Genomic DNA, 20,211 nt, shown 5'->3' with positions numbered 1-20,211 from the left:
TATGATCACTGTGGTCTGACTAGCTTTGGAGCAGCACCTGCCCCAAGCCCTCACAAGGGGCAGGGGGGTGGGGAGAATGGAATATCCTGTGGGTTGGGACTGTTTATGTTGCATGGTATCAAAGTTGTGTCCATTTATTGTAGTATACTACAGATCTGTCAGCTTTTTGATCAGTGTATTAAAGGGAAACTTACCAGTTGTGCAGATGAAACAAACCGAGAATATGGAATACCAATAATGACTATTAGTCAAAATTTAAAAGGGCCATTGAGGCCAGAGCAGCTAAGATTTACTGCCTTTAGGGCCTATTGCTTTCTGCACAAACCTGCCCAGTCTCCCTTGCTCTATATCTCAAGAACTGAGCCCCTACTCTCTTTCTCCTCCATCCTATTTCTTTGGGGTAAGTGAGGTTAGGGGAGAACTGGTGGGAGCAGGAAGTGGGGTTTATCTCTCAGTCGAAATCTATAAAGACATCCTAAGGGAATGCAGCTTCACTTAATGAAACAGCCCCAATTTCGCCAAGGTTAGCAAGGTGGTAAAGGAAGGCAGCTCTTTCTAGGAAACCTCATTGTTTTAGTGAATTTTTTCTTCTCCCTGTTGAAATTCCCATTTCAGCTTTTTGCTGTCCTTTTCAGGCTGTGCTTCATGTACCCCAAATCCTTAGTTATAAGCATAGATGGCTGAGTCGGACATTTCCAAATATTTTATGAAATTTTTTTTTTTTTTGGAGACACGGTCTTACTCTGTTGCCTTGACCTACCAAGCTCAGGTGATCCTCCCACCTCAGCCTCCCAAGTAGCTGGGACCACAGGCAGGTGCCACCACGCATGGATAATTTCCATACTCTTTGGAGAGAGAGCATTTCACCATGTTGCCCAGGCTGGTCTCCAACTCCTGGGCTCAAGCCATCCGCCTCTGTCGGCCTCTCAAAGTGCTGGGATTACAGACTTTATGAAATACTAATGAAGAAAAATGGTCAGGCGCGGTGATTCACGTCTGTAATCCCAGCACTTTGGGAGGCCGAGGAGGGTGGATCACGAGGTCAGGAGATCGAGACCATCCTGGCTAACTATAAGATGTGAAACCCCATCTCTACTAAAAATACAAAAGTTAGCTGGGTGTGATGGTCCAGCCTTCAGCTACTCGGGAGGCTGAGGCAGGAGAATGGCCTGAACCTGGGAGGCAGAGCTTGCAGTGAGTGGAGATCGCACCACTGCACTGCAGCCTAGGTGACAGAGCAAGACTCCATCTCAAAAAAAAAAAAAAAAAACCAAAAGAAAAGAAAAACAGGAATATAAGCACAGAGAATACAAAAAGCATTAAATAAGCCTGGCATTTCAAGGATAGGTTTTTCTTTTTCTTTTTTTTTTTTTTTGAGACGGAGTCTCGCTCTGTCACCCGGCTGGAGTGCAGTGGCCGGATCTTAGCTCACTGCAAGCTCCGCCTCCCGGGTTCACGCCATTCTCCTGCCTCAGCCTCCCGAGTAGCTGGGACTACAGGCGCCCGCCACCTCGCCCAGCTAGTTTTTTGTATTTTTTAGTAGAGACGGGGTTTCACCGGGTTAGCCAGGATGGTCTCGATCTCCTGACCTCGTGATCCACCCGTCTCGGCCTCCCAAAGTGCTGGGATTACAGGCTTGAGCCACCGCGCCCGGCCGGATAGGGTTTTCTTAATCTGTTGTAGTTTAATTTACAAAGCCCACTCTAGATTACCTGTTGTCTTTCGTTACGTTCACCGTACTTTAGAGGTACCTTCTTGCCTGGGTACCTTACCCTGGTTTTTAGTTCTGACCTGCTTTAACATGCAAGTACCATTCTTAAGGTCCATCCCTCTAGAAGCTATTTCTTAAACTTTGCTCATTCTTGATCAACACTAATACGTTCTAATTTACAAGTCTCCTAAGCCCTCTTCTCCTTTTCTGATTTCAGGTCTAGGAAATAACATCTTCACCAAGTAAATGACCTCATCACTGAGCCCACTCTAACTGAAATACCTGCCTCCTGAGAGGACTTTGTGCCCATCTCTGTAGTAGTAGAGATAGCTGACATTTTCTTTAGTTTTTACTAAGAAGGTGCTGACATTATGCTGAGCACTTTAATAATTTGTTAACACTTTGGGTTACTTACTGTGTGCTCGGTATTAAAAGTTTTCTTTTCTTTTTTTTTTTTTTTTTTGAGATGGAGCTTCACTCTTTTTGTCCAGGCTGGAGTGCAGTGGTGCCATCTCAGCTCACTACAACCTCCGCCTCCCCAGTTCAAGTGATTCTCCTTCCTTAGCCTCCTGAGTAACTGGAATTACAGGCATGCACCACCACGTCCAGCTAATTTTTTGTATTTTTGGTAGAGACGGGGTTTCACCATGTTGGTCAGGCTGGTCTCGAACTCCTGACCTCAGGTGATCCACCTGCCTTGGCCTCCCAAAGTGCTGGGATTACAGGGGTGAGCCACCGCGCCCAGCCAATATTGTAAGTTTTCTACATATATTGAGTCATAATTCTCAGAACAAGCCTGTGAAGTAGGTGTGATTATTCCTATTTTGTAGATGAGAAAGCAGAGACACAGAGCATAAGTAACTTATGTTCCACAGCTAGTGACAGGCTGCCTGACTCCAGACTGCTGTTCTGGTTCTATGCTGTAAAGTGTTCAAACTTTACAAATATTTTTTCATTTAATCCTGACCACAAAGCTGGAAGGTAAGTTTTCTTTAGAGATCTTAAATAATGTATCTAAGGCCCCACAGCTGGTTAGTGGCAATGTTAAGTTTTGCTTTTTGGTTTTTTATGAGACTTGGTCTCAGTCTCACCTAGGCTGGAGTGCAGTGGTGTGATCATAGCTCATGTAACTTTGAACTCCTGAGTTCAAGTGATCCTCCTGCCTCAGCCTCTCAAGTAACTATTACTACAGGCATGTGGCACCGTGCCTGGCTAATTTCAAAAAAATTTTTGTAGAAATGGGATCTTGCTATGTTGCCCAGACTGGTCTTGAACCGCTAGCCTCAAGCAGTCCTCTCAAAGTGCTGGGATTACAGGCATGAGCTACCGTGCGCAACCAGTGCTGTTTTTAACTAGATCTGCCCAACTCCAGAACCTGAGTTCTTTTAACCACTCTGTTATCCTAGACCTTCTCCAGGTGTTCTCACTGATGTTCCAGCAACTGAACTTTGGTGTGTGGCTACTCAAATGGTGTAACAACATTTCTGTTCAATTTCAAAGATTGTTAATAGATTTTTCTCAGTTGTAAACATTTCTTACAGTTTCTCTGTATCACTGACATCCAATATAGCAGTACTAGCAAATGATGGAATGAGAAGGAACAGATGGTGTATATTACCAGAAAAACTCAAATAGCTGAGCTAACCTATGGGTGTCACTTAACAAAAAAAAAGCATCTGTATAATAATCTTTTTATGCCAATAAAATTGTAATAAAATTAAATACATCATTTCATGGTACCACAGAAAAGCAATAGGACTTTTTGGATCTAAGAAGTTTAGAAGCTACAGATGATATCTTAACGTATATGAGGTAAAACAAATATAATTAAAACCCCACAAATACAAGAATGCCTTCATTGTAGGGAAACTTGGGTGGGACCCTGAGTTTCTGGAGAGGAATCCTCCCACAGCCTGGAGGGGGAATTGAGGTAAAGTTGCCCCTTTTCTCTGCCCAGGTCTGGTTCTTCTGGAAGTGGGGAAGCTGGAGCCTGTGAAACCCAGGTGTGAGCAACAAGGCATTATCCTTCACAGGGCCAAGCCTATTGCAAATACCATAAATACAGGTTGACAGGGGTCTACCTTTCACATAGTCCTCAGCTCAAGCAGTCTCACTTCATAGACCTGGACATGCTTGGTTAGGACTAGGGTCAGGAAAAGAACTATTTTCTTCATTAGTTCCAGGTACAGAGTAGATGGCTATTTTTATTTTTTATTTTTGTGGGTACATAAATAGGTATATATATTTATGGGTTACTTGAGTTATTTTGATACAGGTATGGAATGCACAAATCACATCAGGGTAAGTGGGATATCCATCACCTCAAACATTTATCTGATTCTTAGGTTGAGAAATTACAAACCCCTGGAGTTTAACCTTCTGTTTCCCTCCTCCTGGTAATTTTCCATCAGGCAGGGTGTGACCATGACTCAGTTTGTGGTGAGGATGTGGCCATCCATTGGGGAGGAGCCTGCTTGATTCTGCGTTTCATTCTGGCTGGTGGGCAGAGGGGAGAAGAGTCTGGTGCTGAGTCATTACTGGGTTTCTTAACGGGCTTCTCACAGAATGGATTCTGAGATGGAGGTTTGAGGGATGCCACAACTTCTGGGACCAATTCAGGAGTGGTGTAGAGGAAGCTCTGTGGGTCATGTAATTCCTCTTAGAGCCCTCCTCCCCCAGGAGAAGTGGGAATAAGGTAGGCTGCAGTTCATTTGAAGATTCATTGGCTCCTTTGAGCACAGGACTTGCCACAAATGCATCAGACCTCTCCTCCTCTCACAGTGAGCCAGAGATGCCACTATAAGTTAAAAATTATTTTGCTGGCTGGGCATGGTGGCTCATGCCTGTAATCCCAGCACTTTGAGAGGCCAAGGTGGGTGGATCACGAGGTCAGGAGATCGAGACCATCCTGGCTAACACAGTGAAACCCTGTCTCTACTAAAAATACAAAAAAAATTTAGCCGGGTGTGGTGGTGGGCGCCTGTAGTCCCAGCTACTCAGGAAGCTGAGGTAGGAGAATGGCGTGAACCCGGGAGACAGAGCTTGCAGTGAGCCAAGATGGCGCCACTGCACTCCAGCCTTGGCAACAGAGCAAGACTCCGTCTCAAAAAAAAAAAAAAAAATTATTTTGTTTAGGAGAACACCCAAAGTCTTCTCAGTCCTAGCTGTCCTTCCTGGGATAAATGGGTCAGATTAGCTGGCAGCCAATGAGCAAGGGCAGACACAGGTGAAGAGTGGAAGTGTGTTAGGGAAAAAGCAGACTGGTAGAACTAAAGCCAGAGGACCCCTGGGGAGGGAGCCACTTGTTCAGGGCTTCACTGATGCCTTCTTATTCTAAGTGCCAAAGTATACCTAGGCAGATTACTTTTGGGGGATAGGGTCTGTTTATAGTGCCACTTGCATCTTTGGGGGCCTGAGCTCTGGCTACATTTACAGGGAAAAAAAAAAGCACAGGGCCTCCAAGGGAGTTGCTTGGTGAATAGGATTAGATCACTCTAAGGAGGCTTTGTCCAGTGAACCCAGCATTTCTGGGCTGGAGAAAGATTGCTGGAGGTCACATTGGCCTCCAGGGTAACCTTGGCTAAGATTATACTTCCATCAGAGTGACCAAAGACTCCTTAAGCTTCAACCCTTCCATTCTAAGCACTGATGAGGTTGCAGGAGCCTGGGGAAACCTAGATACACAGTTGCATTCAGAAAACATTCAGTATTTGTTTACTGTCCCTCCCACAGCCTCCCCCCACAACATGGCCTTCCCATACCCATCTCTAATCAATTTTCCATGCTTAGCTTGAATGTCTCCTCCATGAAGCATGCCCTTTCCACACAGCCTGTTCTCTCTTTATCTCTAACTCCGAAGGCTAACTTTATCTTCCAGGATTTGTCTGGGGAAACTGATATGCCACCCTCATAGGCCTGGAGAAATTGGAGGAGTTTGAAGGAAGAGGTAGAATAAAAGTTGAGGCCAGGCGCAGCGGTTCATGCTTGTAATCCCAGCACTTTGGGAGGCCGAGACAGATGGATCACCTGAGAACAGAAGTTCAAGACCAGCCTGACCAACATGGCGAAACCCCGTCTGTACCAAAAATAGAAAAATTAGCTGGGCATGGTGGCGGGTGCATGTAATCCCAGCTACTCAGGAGGCTGAGGCAGGAGAATCACTTGAACCTGGGGGGTGGAAGTTGCAGTGAGCTGAGATCACACCATTGCACTCCAGCTTGGGCAACAGAGCAAGACTCTGTCTCAAAAAAAAAAAAAAAAAAAAAAGTTCACCTGGGCTCGGTGCAGTGACCCACACCTGTAATCCCAGCACTTTGGGAGGCTGAGGCAAGCAGATCACTTGAGCCTAGGAGTTTGAGATCAGTCTGGGCAACAGTGAGACCCCATCTCTACATTTTATTTATTTATTTATTTATTTATTTTTTTTTTTTTTTGAGACGGAGTCTCACTCTGTCGCCCGGGCTGGAGTGCGGTGGCCAGATCTCAGCTCACTGCAAGCTCCGCCTCCCGGGTTCCCGCCATTCTCCTGCCTCAGCCTCCCGAGTAGCTGGGACTACAGGCGCCCGCCACCTCGCCCGGCTAGATTTTTGTATTTTTTAGTAGAGACGGGGTTTCACCGTGTTTGCCAGGATGGTCTCAATCTCTTGACCTCGTGATCCGCCTGTCTCGGCCTCCCAAAGTGCTGGGATTACAGGCTTGAGCCACCGCGCCCGGCCTCTACATTTTATTTATTTAGAGACGGAGTCTCCCTCTTGTCGCCCTGCCTGGAGTGCAATGGCACAATCTCAGCCCACTGCAACCTCCGCCTTCTGGGTTTAAGCGATTCTTCTGCCTTAGCCTCCTGAGTAGCTGGGATTACAGGTGGCCGCCACCACGCCTGGCTAATTTTTTCTATTTCTAGTAGAGACGGGGTTTCGCCATGTTGTCCAGGTTGGTCTCGAACTCCTGACCTCAGTTGATCTGCCCTCCTCGGCCTCCCAAAGTGCTGGGTTTACAGGCGTGAGCCACCAAGCCTGGCCCTGGCTAATTTTTAAATTTCATGTAGAGGCTGGGCGTGGTAGGCTGCCCTGGAAATTGAATTGTCCTGAGAGAACACTGCCATTTCAGAGAGAGGCTAAGATGTCACATAATTGATGTAAGGCTTGTAATCTCACCCTCTTCATCAGGGCCAAAGCTTGTCTTTAGGCTCCAGGATTAGGTTCATTATGGTTTGTTGACACACCTACCACCCCTTCTCCAGGGACTCCAAATGATTTTAGAGAGTTAAACCATTAAACTGTAGATTCTGTGGTCAAGAATCCAAACAGAAAACATACCAATTTCCACCTTTACTCACACCAAAATCCAGTGAACCTAGCAGTTTCCCCTCCCATCCTGGTCAAGTCCAGGAACACAGTGGAAGAGCTGGCTCTAGGGGGAGAACCCTGTGTCCTCCTTGAGCAATCCCAGTTTCCTGTAGTCCTGACCTGCTACTGGGTCAAAGGAGTGATGGCCCAGAGAAGGGCAAGCTTAAATTCAGGAAGACATTCTCGCTCTGGTCAGAAGGTGTTTGTGGAAAAAAACAACTCAGACTGTAGTTTTCCTCTGTTCTCACACCACCACTACAACAGTCAACACAGACTTCTGTGACCAAGTATGTGGGGGGTTTTCCCTCACACCAAGCAGGCAATCAGTTCTGCTGTGGGCATCATCTGGGTGTCCTCCAATTCAATTCTGGCACTGTACCTAGCGATAATGTCAGATCCCACAGGTTGAGGTCCCAGTCCCCAAGACTGCCCCTGGTTTGGACATCAGTAGTTAGTATGGGTCTCCAGAACTTCTGTCTGACCAACTTCAATTTGGGATTCCCATGATCCCCTTTTTGGGTTCAATTAATTTGCTACAGAGGCTCACAGAACTCAGGGAAACACATTTACTGGTTTATTACAAGGGATATTATAATGAATACAGATGAAGAGATGCACAGGGCCAGGTATGGGGGAAGGGGCATGGAAGCTCCATGCCCTCCCTGGGAGTGATACCCTCCAGGAACCTCCTATCTGAAAGCCCTCCAAATCCTGTCCTCCTAGGCCTTTTATGGAGACTTCCCCTTTTATGGAGACTTCCTTGGATAGGCATGATTGATAATCATGTAGAAATGTGCTTGGACCAAAAGATATGATCTCATACTGATAGTCTAGACTGAGTGAGGGAACCCAGCAAGGCCTGTCGAGATTTGTCTTGGCCTCTGTGCAGCATTCCTTCCTCCAAGGTACAAGGGCAGGACCCCTTCTGAAATGGGGGTCTTACAACCTACAATCAGAAAAGGTATGACAAATAACTTATTTATAGCCAGATCCAAGACACCAACTTGGGGGAAGATTTCTGCCTTGGGGGAAAAGGAACAGGTCAAAGGAAGGCAGAAGAAGGTCAGAGAGGGAGAGAGAGAATTCTGTTCTCTGAGGCCTGCTTCTGAGCCTAAAGTGCCCCCAACATTATAAACAAAAGACTAACAAGAGCTGTGGGAGTTTAAGCAAGGAACTTTGGATGTAAACGTGTGTATGTGTGTGTGTATCACACAAGGACAGCCCCCCAGGACTAGTCAATTCCCAAAGAAAGAGGATGCCTATTGGGCAGTGTTGGACTCATTCACATACATCATCAAACCCCATCATAAAAGTAAATTGTCCTCAATTTACTTTTGAGGAACTGGACTTCTACACATTAAAAATTACAATATTTGGTCATAGGGCTAGTGGGTGGAACTGGAACTAAGGTATGATGGAACCGAAGCTTGATTTTTTTTTTTTTTGAGACAGAGTCTTGCTGTTAGCCAGGCTGGAGTGCAGTGGCGCAATCTTGGCTCACTGCAACCTCCGCCTCTTGGGTTCAAGCGATTCTCTTGCCTCAGCCTCCCGAGTAGCTGGGACTATAGGTGCATGCCACCACGCCTGGCTAATTTTTTGTATTTTTAGTAGAGATGGGGTTTCACTGTGTTAGCCAGGATGGTCTCGATCTCCTGACCTTGTGATCCGCCCACCTCGGCCTCCCAAAGTGCTAGGATTACAGGCGTGAGCCATGGCACCTGGCCTCCAAGTTTGATCTTCTATACTTATCAGCAAAAGGAAAATTGCCTTAAATTCAGTGTGACAAATTTTTACTATGCACTTATTTATTTTTTGAGATGGAGTCTCGCTCTGTTGCCAAGGCTGGAGTGCAGTGGCGCCATCTCAGCTCACTGCAACCTCTGCCTCCTGGGTTCAAGCGATTCTCCTGCCTCAGCCTCTTGAGTAGCTGGGACTACAGGCACCTGCCACCACGCCAGGCTAATTTTTGTATTTTTAGTAGAGACGGGGTTTCACCATGTTGGCCAGGATGGTCTCAATCTCCTGACCTTGTGATCTGCCCGCCTCGGCCTCCAAGTGCTGGGATTACAGGCGTGAGCCACCGCACATGGCCTACTATGCATCTAATGTGAGCAACGATTCGCTGGATTTGTCTCTGCCAGAGGCTTATGGACAGCATTTCTAGAACTGTCAGATCAAAATCTGCAACTGAGGAGTAACAGTTTGCCATCAATTCTACATGTGCATTTCAGTCTTGGGAACATATCTAGATTTGGAACTTTTTTGTTGTTTTTGAGACAGGGTCTGTCTGTCACCGAGGCTGGAGTGCAGTGGAGCGATCTCTGCTCACTGCAACCTCCACCTCTCGGATTCAAGCCATTCTGCCTCAGTTTCCCGAGTAGCTGGGATTACAGACGTGCACCACCACGCCCAGCTAGTTTTTGTATTTTTAGTAAAGATGGGATTTCGCCACGTTGGCCAGGATGGTCTCAACTCCTGGCCTCATGTGATTTGCCCGCCTCAGCTTCCCAAGGTGTTGGGATTACAGGCATGAGCCACCGCACCCAATTTAGAACTTTAAAATACAACATGGTCCAGCATCGGCCAGATCCTTGCCATCCCAGTGCTGTCCATCACTGTTCTTAGTCCTCAGCTCAGGGGCCAAAGAGGGCCTTTTATGCCATCCCTCTTTCTCTGACAGGGAGCAATCTAACTCTCCCTAGGGGGGTATGTCTTTTTTTCTTCTCAACAACTTCATGTTCTTTCACCACCTTAATAATCAAGCATTTCCTTCTCAACAACAGCTAAAGGGACCAGGAAAGGCTTACAGAAGAAAGTGAAATTTTTTTTTTTTTTTTTTTTTTTTTTTTTTTGAGACGGAGTCTCGCTCTGCAGCCCAGGCTGGAGTACAGTGGCCGGATCTCAGCTCACTGCAAGCTCCGCCTCCCGGGTTCACGCCATTCTCCTGCCTCAGCCTCCCGAGTAGCTGGGACTACAGGCGTCCGCCACCTCGCCCGGCTAGTTTTTTCTGTATTTTTTAGTAGAGACGGGTTTCACCGTGTTAGCCAGGATGGTCTCGATCTCCTGACCTCATGATCCGCCCGTCTCGGCCTCCCAAAGTGCTGAGATTACAGGCTTGAGCCACCGCGCCCGGCCGAAAAATTTTTATCTCACTTCAAACAGAAATTTACTTTTAGGCTGTCACTGTCTCATCCCAGCTTATCTGAGCTAACAGGAAGCGAATGAAGGCCTGTGATTCAGCTGCAGGCAGCGGGTAAGCCTGAGCAGGTCACACTCATTTGGTCTCTTTTGCCAGGAAAAGAAAAAAGAACCTAAGAGAACGGTCTTCGCATTTTGAATGCGCAACATTGTATCTGTGAATGAAGGCAAGAGTTAACAGCTGTTTAATTGATAACTGCTCACATCATTGGTTGCTGGCTAACAATTGGGAAATCGGAAAATGTCTTGTAGAAAAATGTAAGAAAAGTTCCAACAATATTGATTTAAATTCATAACAAGGGTGAAAACAGAAATGCTGACTCCTGCATAGGTTATCGGCTCTAATGTTCTGACTTGATATTTCCAGATGCCCAGCTCTGCGCTAATATCAACACCGTCTATTTGCTTTTTACTCTCAGGCATTCGCTCTGCAGGATTCCAGACCCTACTAAATTATTCACATGGCCCCAACCTGTCCTTCCTTGTTCCGCGGTTCTAAGACAACAAATGGTCCTAAGAGGAAAAGGGCCTCGCGCTCCCGCTCCAGGTTCACGTCGCAGTCCCTAGTTCTCCCTACTGCCGCTCCAGTGCCAGAGCCCCTCCGAAGGCGGTCGGGACCTCCAACCACGCACAAGTCTGCAGCTCTCCTCAACTTCCCGTTCAGCTCAGTCTCCGAGGGTGCGCCAGGGCAGACACCCAGAGGAGTGGAGAGTGGCAGGGCGGGGCCGGGAGAATGCTGCCCCGGAACCCATAAATCTGGGCCCTGCCCAGGTAGGCCGGGACAGTTGGGGTGGCCTGGGCCGAGAGCCAAGAAAAGAGACCCCATCCGGCAGCCCAACTTGGCGGCAACAGGTGGCCCGGCGCCCGGGGGTCTAGGAGGGAAGTCGCTCTAGGGGCGGGCTCCGCTGCCCCGCCGCGTTCCCATTGGCCGTCAGGTTTCTTAAACTGTGACCCTGAATCTGTGTCCTTCCGCCGCAGAATTTAGTTCCCCCGAAAGGGCAACCTGCCCGCGCGTTCCGCCGCCGCCACCGCGCTTCCTCCTGAAGGTGACTGCGCCCGCGAAGACGCAGGGGGCGGGGTCCGGGTAGCCGGGAGCCGGGATTGGACAGAGGGCGGGGCGGCGGAGGGATTGCGGCGGCCCGCAGCGGGATAACCTTGAGGCTGAGGACCCTGCTACTCGCACTGCAGCTGCACGTCCCTGGGATCCACATCTGTTCCAGTTTGCAGCGTAGCCCGAGTCGGTCAGCGCCGGAGGTGAGCGGTGCAAGAGGCTGCGCCATCTGTCCTCACCAAGGGCCCGTGCACCCGGCTAGTGCGGAATCCCGGCGTGCCGGCGGGCCCGCGCAGGATCCGGGGCGTCTGGGACGCGGTGGAGCTCAGAGACGGGAGAATGGCTCCTCAGAAGTCCCCAGCGCCGTTCCTTCCAGATCAGGCGGGTCCGCCGGCTCCTTTCCCGTCCCAGCCCTACCCCCTCATTCTGGTCCCATCCTCCTGCCCCAATCCTCAATGCGCCTCCATCCTTGCCTGCCTTCTCTCGGTCCCTCGTGATTGATTCCACCCTTGCCTCCCCTTTCTCCGCGCCCTCTGCTCCGTGCTCGTTTGTTCCACTTCCTCCTTAAGTCCTGTCCTTCCACCCACTCCTCTTAAACCTGTGCGTGCCCCTTCATTCTAATGGCTTCCGTGTAACTTACTGAAACTCCGTTCTTGTTCCCCTCCCAGGTCCATCCTCCATTCATGCGCGACCGCCCTTCCCGCGCCCCAGTCCCCTCTTGTCGCCCCTCCCCCTGCTTGCTGGTCACGTCCGCTCTCCCGCATCCCCCTCCTCGCCTGGCATGTCGCCTCCCTCCCTCTCTGCTCTGGTCGCGCCCGCCCACTTGCTCCGGTCTCCGAGCGCGGTCCCGCGCCCCTTTTCCATCACCGCCTCCCAGCTCCCAGCAGGCTCGGGCGGTGCTGGGGCCCCGTGTCCGGGGCAGGCGGGCGGAGGGCTGGGCTGGGTGCCCCGCGCGGCGGGCGGGCTGCGGCGGCCCGGGAGCAGCTGGAGGCTTACGTAACGTTGGCCTGCCCCGCTGCCGGGAGGCAGGGCGGCTGCCCCTGCGGCGCGGTGCTGTCCCATGCGACCGGGATTAGATGGGTGGCCCGCGAGGGCCTGGGAATGGCTCGGGACCCGCGAGCTCACCCGGCCCTTGCCGGGTGGCCACCAGGGACCACGCTCCATCTCGCCGCGGCCGGGCTGCACGTAGCGGCCGCGCCCAGGGTCCACCCCGCTTCACCGGGCGGTGGCCTTGGGCCGCGTAACGGGCCGTGGAAACGTCTGCAGGCTTCGCTGGGGCCTGCCGGCCCTCGCCCGCTCCGCGCCTCTCCGGCACGTTTTTTTTTTTTTCTTTTCGTTTTTTCTTTTTTTTTTTTTATTATCCAGCACGTTTTTTTAACAAATGCGCCCTGATTGTGGAACGCGGAGGCCGCGGGGTGGGGTGGGGGTGGGCTCTGGTTACGGAGGGGGCAGGAAATCTGTGGCGTTCACTCAACGCAAACGGTGTGGGTCAAGGGCTGTTTGGGGGTCGGAGTTAGAGACCAGAATGACTGGACGAGTCATAGCCCACCGAGCTCACAATCTTAAAATGTATACCCCGTAATGCTGGGAGTGGGGCACGAGCTTCCTGCTGTGGGAGGGAGGGGGACAGGAAGCCTCGTAAGGTCTCACCAGGTGGCAAGCACACTGGATTAGAAGATGCAGGAAAGCACCTTCCAGTCTGAAGGTCATTTAAAGACTAGTCAAGGAAAGGCATCCCTGGGCTTCTTAATCTGCATACTCCAGACCCAGGGCTTGGACCTTTGCTGGTACGGGTTAAAGTGAGGCCTACAGTGAAGGTCCACGTGGAGAGAGACATCGGGAAGTTGTCAGAAAGGCTTTTAGAATCAGGTTTGACTCATTAATTTCCTGAGACTGATTGAAGGAGTTCAGCTGCTACACCTCAGTTTCCCCTGGGAAAACTGGGAGTAACATTTTCCTCATGATGGTTGAAAGGGTTCATGCCTACGTGGATGTTGCACACTCAGTTAAGTGTCTAATCTCTGGCGAAATACCCAGAAGAAAAGCCTGTGAATGAATATATTATTTTCGAGCACAATTACTTAGTCCAGAATTGAGCATAAGGGCCTTGATTCATTATCTTACTGCTGTCTGCAAACGCCTGCAGCTAATCGTGGGGAATCAGGCTCTCTAACCACGTGTCTCCTGGAAACCAGTCCCCCCAGGGATCTGGTTTAATATTGACAAAGTCACTGATGATGTAACTTTCCAACTCTCTGCTTGGAGCAGATGCTCTTTGATCATCTGAGATTGGGACCTCTAGAGGGGCTGAGTTAAGCCTTCGGTGTTCCCCTGTAAGTGGAATACCTCTTAACAGGGGAACATTCCAGCCCTTGATTTGCTCTGCCTGCTGGTGAGATTAGGATTGGAGCCTGGATCAGTAACCCCCAGTTGGCCATCTTGAGGGCGTGGCTACTCCCGAGGCCACAGAGGAGATAAAGGTCAGGACTCCCTGGCTGCAGCATTGTTAGCAAATAATTTGCCCTTTGGTGGCCTGAGGTGCTGTGGGGGCAGGAGTGGGCTGTCTTGTGGGGAAGGGAAATGTAACGCATCACCAAATCTGTGGGGGAGTGGGGCTCTGTGGGGAAGATGACTCAACCTGTCAATTATTCTGCTTTTGAGAGAATTATCTTCGCTGGGTGAGTGGGGAAACTACGTAGTGGTTCTTGCAGGCTTAAAAAGTCCCTTCTCCCCTTTCAGTGAGTCAAATAATGAAGCATGCATTTCCCCTAATTAAAAATGCCTCAGCTTCGGAGCTTGCGGTGAGCCGAGATCGCGCCACTGCACTCCAGCCTGGGCGACAGAGCTAGGTTCCGTCTCAAAAAAAAAAAAAAAAGTGCCTCAACTAAGTGAAAAATGATTGGTTCGGGTCACCTGGTTCTCTGTACTGCCTTAAGAACTTAGGTGCAGAGTGGCAGAGCCCGGTGCCCAGCTAATGCAGTCTGTGCAGCTTCATTCCTGGCCCTTTTGTAGCGGGCACAGCAGCCTCTCCTGGGACATGATTAATGATGACTTAAAGAAAGTTCTTTTTTTTTTTTTTTTTTTTGAGATGGAGTCTCGCTCTGTCACCCGGGCGGGAGTGCAGTGGCCAGATCTCGGCTCACTGCAAGCTCCGCCTCCCGGATTCACGCCATTCTCCTGCCTCAGCCTCCCGTGTAGCTGGGACTACAGGCGCCCGCCACTTCGCCCGGCTATTTTTTTGTATTTTTTAGTAGAGACGGGGTTTCACCGTGTTAGCCAGGATGGTCTTGATCTCCTGACCTCGTGATCCGCCCGTCTCGGCCTCCCAAAGTGCTGGGATTACAGGCTTGAGCCACCGCGCCCGGCCTTAAAGAAAGTTCTTGAACTCATTTCTCAGTTACTGACTTGAGCCAAAATGTATGGATGTTGGTCTCCTGTCTAGCACAGCTGCTTTCATTGTAAGCATTGCGTTAGAAATAATGTATTCATATTTTAGCAAAGAGCATCATTAGCTCTTTAAGAACTGTACCCCCAGTGACTTAGCAAATTTGGTTGCTGTGACTCTAAACAGCTAGCACTTTATGGTAGTTGCTTCTGTGCCTTGAATGTTGTGACACTGATGTGGGGTCACAGGAAAAACCATTTTATTTCTTAAAGCTGTTTCTTAATATTGAAGCAATGGAAGAAATGAGGAAATGGCCATGGGCAGGAAGATAGAAAAAAATGCAGCACTTACATTACAAACTCACTTTACTTGGGTTTTAGTTTATTTTAAAGCTTCAGGGTTTTTTTTTTTTTTTTTTTTTTTTTTTTTTGAGACAGTTTTGCTGTTGTTACTCAGTCTGGAGTGCAATGGTACGATCTTGGCTCACTGCAACCTCCGCCTCCTGGGTTCAAGCGATTCTCCTGCCTCAACCTCCTGAAGTAGCTGGAATTACAGGCACCTGCCACCACGCCCAGCTAATATTTTTGTATTTTTAGTAGAGATGGGGTTTCACCATGTTGGCCAGGCTGGTCTTGAACTCCTGACTTAGGTGATCCACTGGCCTGAGCCTCCCAAAGTGCTGGGATTACCGGCATGAGCCACCACGCCTGGCCTGCTTCAGCTTTTATGAAGGCAAATCCGGATGTGTTATCTTGGCCAAGAGCTAAGACTGAGACCAGAGTACAGGAAAATGACTCATTTGACATTACCCTTCTTTCTGAATCACTCCAAAAGCCCACAGTCAAATCCCAATTTAACTGGTATACCACAAGAATGCGTTGCCCCTGTGAGCAGAGTTTTATTGCAACTTCGAGGGTCTTTGTGAGATTGGTTTATTTGGTATGAGGTCTTAAGGATTTTAAGTTGTCCCTTTAAGCATCAGTTCTGATACAGATGGGAATAGAACTAGACAACCAGATATATGAAGACCATTTGTGATACCACCTTACTTTTGGGGAGCTTGCATTTTTTTTACCAAGGGGCAGACTGAATAATTGAGTAATTTGAATACTTGGGGCATTGTTAAAGAAGCTGTTGGGGGAAGGTGAGCCTGGGTGAGTGGTGGAGGGTGGCGTGCAGCATCTGCTGGGCTTTCCGGCCTCTTGGTATGACTGCTCAGCTCAGGAGTTGGGGGCTTTAGGGCCCCCACCACCCAGTGTGGCGAAGCCCCGCCCCTGCAGTGGTTTGTGCTTGTCTGCACGTAGAAGGGAGCAAGCCCGCTGCAGTACCTTCGGTGGCCTCTGAGACTCACCTCCCCCACTTCTGTCCATAGACAAAGCTCCTGGGGAGCTCTAAGCCTCTTTCCTCATGCCAGCAAGCAGTCTTGGAAGCAGGCTGGGGCTGCGGTGGGAGAGATGCCAAGACCAGTTATTCAAGGGCAGTGAGGTTGCCAGTCCTAGCATTTCAGACTGTGGACCAGCACAGCTGCCGGCTGAACACTGCAGTCAAGATTCTCTGAAGGGAGTCCTATCCCTTCCAAACATCTTCAGTTTACTTACAGATAATGTTTCTTCATATTTTATTTTATTTTTTTGAGATAGAGTCTTGCACTGTAACCCAGGGTAGAGTGCAGTGGCACGATCTCAGCTCACTGCAAGCTCTGCCTCCCGGGTTCACGCCATTCTCCTGCCTCAGCCTCCTGAGTAGCTGGGACTATAGGCGCCCACCACCATGCCAGGCTAATTTTTTTGTATTTTTTAGTAGAGACAGGGTTTCACCATGTTAGCCAGGATGGTCTCGGTCTGCTGACCTTGTGATCCGCCTGTCTTGGCCTCCCAAAGTGCTGGGATTACAGGCTTGAGCCACCGTATCCGGCCTTGTTTCTTCAGTTTTAAACAACTGATATCTCCCTTGGCAATGAATGAAAAAGAACTACTCATCGGTGGAATCAGTCAGGGCACATAAGACCCACTGTGTCCACCATGCCATTTCAGGGGAGATTCGATTGAGTTAAGCAGGGAAATAGAGATGTCGTAAACGTTGAAACTATCTCGGTATCCCTCTTTGGTTATTAACATTAGATGAGCAGAAAAACAAATGTCACCCATCAGATGGGCAAACATTTAAAAAGTCTGGCAGTACCAAGTGTGGAAAAAGGTGTGGAATGCAGCAACTCAACGTTGACTGATACAGCCACTTTGGAGAGCAATTCAGCCATATTTAGTAAAAATAGAAATAAACATACCCCATGACCTAAGACTTCAATTTCTGGATATATAGAAACTCATACAGTACAGGGAGACATGTACTACAAGAGTAGAGTGTTGATTAATGAGGAAAACTAGTTTAATGGGGAGGGGGAGTGGCTACCAGTAAGGGAGTCCATAAATAAAATTGTCTGTTGTACAGTGGACTAGTGTAACAGTTCAAATGAATTAGCTAGATCCATATACCCACTGGATGGATCTTGAATGTGCTGCTGAGTGAAAAACAAGTTACTCAGTGATATATACAGTGTACCACTTAGGGCATTAAGAAAACCACAATATTTATAGGGTTTCAGTATAGATATAGATACACTGTACATAGACTTAAGTGAACTGGAAGGATACGGAGTTCATGACAGTGATTGGGTGTCAAAATGCATGATGTGGCTGGGTGCAGTGGCTCACGCCTGTAATCCCAGCACTTTGGGAGGCTGATGCAGGAGGATCACTTGAGGCCAGGAGATCGAGACCAGCCTGGGCAACATCACAAGATTCCCATCTCTATTTAAATAAATAAAATAGAAAAAAAAGTTCATGATGGAGGTGGAAAGGGTTGGAGGAGCTTGGGGATGGAGAAAAAATGAACTGTATAAAAATATAATTTTTTTTATTTTTAGAAAGTAAAGAGGGCCAGGCGCAGTGGCTGACGCCTGTAATCCCAGCACTTTGGGAGGCTGAGGCGGGCAGATCACGAGGTCAGGAGATTGAGACCATCCTGGCTAACACGGTGAAACTCCGTCTTTACTAAAAATACACACATACACACAAAAATTAGCCAGGCATGGTGGCAGGCACCTGTAGTTCCAGCTACTTGAGAGGCTGAGGCAGGAGAATGGCATGAACCTGGGAGGTGGAGCTTGCAGCGAGCTGAGGTCATGCCACTGCACTCCAGCCTGGGCAACAGAGTGAGACTCCATCTCAACAACAACAACAAAAAGGAGCAGAAGAAAGTAAAGAAAATACAGCTCAGCCTTTATTATTTGTGGGTTTTTTTTTTTTCCTTTTTTTTTCTGAGACAGAGTTTTTCACTCTGTTGCACAGGCTGGAGTGCGGTGGTGCGATCTCTGTTCACTGCAATCTGCACTTCTTGGATTCAAGCAACTCTGTGCCTCAGCCACCCAAGTAGCTGGGATTACAGGTGCGCGCCAGGCTAATTTTTTTATGTTTAGTAGTGACAGTGTTTTGCCATATTAGCCAGGCTGGTCTCGAACTCCTAGTCCCAAGTGATCTGCCCACCTCAGCCTTTCAAACTGTTGGGATTACAGGCGTGAGCCACCACAGCCGGCCATGGCTTAGTGTTAATGGTCAGTTCTGGGTGGTAGAGATGCAGATGTTAAAACTTTTTTTTTTCTTTAATTCATAACAAAATAGAAGGAAACCTATAAAGGCTATTGTAGGAAGACCAGTCATACTAACTAGTTCAGTGCTCTTGGAGAGTTGGCACTGCCTTTCCTCCTTTATTGCCCCAACTAGAATGCAGGACAGCCCTTCCATTAAATGCTGAGCCAGTGCCTCACTTTGCTGAGGCCATAACCCACCTTAGTTGCACTTAAGGGGACCCTAAATCAGGATTCCTGGTTCTAGAGTGTGGATATCATACCCAGAAACACCACCCTACTTTTAATCCTAGTAAGGAGGCACCATGTCCCAAGGCAACTAACGCTTCCCCCAAACCACCTCCTTCAGGCTGAAACCAGTTGTCTGCACTGAGCAGCTGGGATAGAGCCAGGAAATACTCGGCATCTGAGGATACTGAGGGTTCTCTGACTTAGGACTTCTTCACCTGAAGTTGAGTGGTCTTTTGGGGAAGTAGGCCCATTTAGCATCAGCTGCTCTTCCCTATTCCACACTGTAGCTGGAAATAGGACCTTAGGTTCCTGTTGACAAGTCATTTACTTTTAGCCCTGAAGAAATAAAAGAGCCAAGTGTTTTTGTTTGTTTGTTTGTTTGTTTTTTAAAGCAAGGGAATTTTACTAGAACCTGTAAGTGGGCTCATTTTGTTCTGTGTAGCTTGGTAACACCATACTGCTTTCTGCTTTGGGGCCTGCTGGGGTTAAAGTGTGGGCTTCAGACCCAGGTCTCTTAGCTAGAAGATATCTCATCCTCTGTATCCTGCACCCATATGCAAATATGCTATTGTCATTACCCTTAACTGTATATGAAGACAGACAGTGCCTACCCCAGACCTTACTAGGTTCTGCTGGCCCATCACCCATTTTGATCATGTTGCTGGCCTAGTTTGATTAGGGCAAATCTTAGAAATTCCATTTCCGTTGTTGAGGAAGACAGCTAGAGAGCAGGCTGACCCGAATGCCAGAATATCATGATGCAAACTTTCTAATGGATGCTGGTGTTCTAAAGAGTTGAGGATTGAAAGGCCTTCATGATGGCTTGAAGATGTAGGTAGCAAACTGATGTCACAGCAAGGAACGCAATCTTGTGTACTTACTGGCAACGTTGGAGAGAGAAAGTGAGCATCAGGTGCCACTATTTTACAGTTGATCTGTGTGAGGTTGGTACCGGAGCATAATTGGTACAAAGTAAAAATGACTTAGGCAGATGCAGACTCACGGGCCAGGCTGGTTTATTAGGGCAGAATGATTTGGTCCTTTGTGAAAGAATTGGTGGAGTGAAGCGTGAATCTTTCCCAGCGCAACCCAACAACAGTCCTGGCCCTAAGAAGTGGAGCATGGGAGCTGGGTGTGGTTCATGCCTGTAGTCCCAGCTACTTGGGATGCTGAGGCTGGAGGATCATTTGAGGGTGCAGTGAGCTATAAAATATACTATACTATACTATACTATACTATACTATACTATACTATAATCATACCACTGCACTCCAGCCTGGGTGACAGAGTGAAAGCCTGTCTCAAAAAAAAAAAAGGTTGGAGTGGGGAGTGTTGGGTATTTTTTATGATTTTTGTCTCCTAGTTTCTGAAGAATGGCCGAAAAATTGTGTCTGATACAAAGGAAACTAATACAAAGAGCCAGGAGCTGTCTGAGATGAGAAAGGAAAGGGAGAATAGGGCACCTGGAGCTGAGCTGTGATTGTGCCTGTTCCAACCTGTAACTCCAGACTAAGGCCTCTTAGAGATGGTGTCTCCTTTCTCACAGAGGAGACATGGCTCTGAGGAAGATCTTACTGCAGGGGCTCGGGCTCAAGAATAAGGCTCCTGGACCTGGGCACGGTGTGTGCTGCTATCAGTGGATACGCC

General features: G+C 48.5%; 1 protein-coding gene across 5 annotated transcripts in view; it reads left to right on the top strand.

Annotated features, from left to right (window-relative positions):
* Positions 1-11,230: 11,230 nt before the first annotated feature.
* Positions 11,231-20,211, top strand: part of PKM (pyruvate kinase M1/2) — a 33,073-nt gene continuing 24,092 nt past the window's right edge. For 2 of the 5 annotated variants that reach the window (XM_038010119.2, XM_038010121.2), the window contains exon 1: positions 11,231-11,508. The gene's annotated coding sequence lies outside the window, so the exon portion shown is untranslated. Of the gene's footprint in view, positions 11,687-20,211 lie in introns of all 5 variants that reach the window. The other 3 variants (XM_073012281.1, XM_038010120.2, XM_073012282.1) reach the window with 3 other exon arrangements.

Source organism: Chlorocebus sabaeus, chromosome 26, assembly GCF_047675955.1.
Source record: "Chlorocebus sabaeus isolate Y175 chromosome 26, mChlSab1.0.hap1, whole genome shotgun sequence".
In the NCBI taxonomy this organism is placed as follows: domain Eukaryota; kingdom Metazoa; phylum Chordata; class Mammalia; order Primates; family Cercopithecidae; genus Chlorocebus; species Chlorocebus sabaeus.
This window is presented reverse-complemented; position numbering and strand designations above follow the sequence as displayed.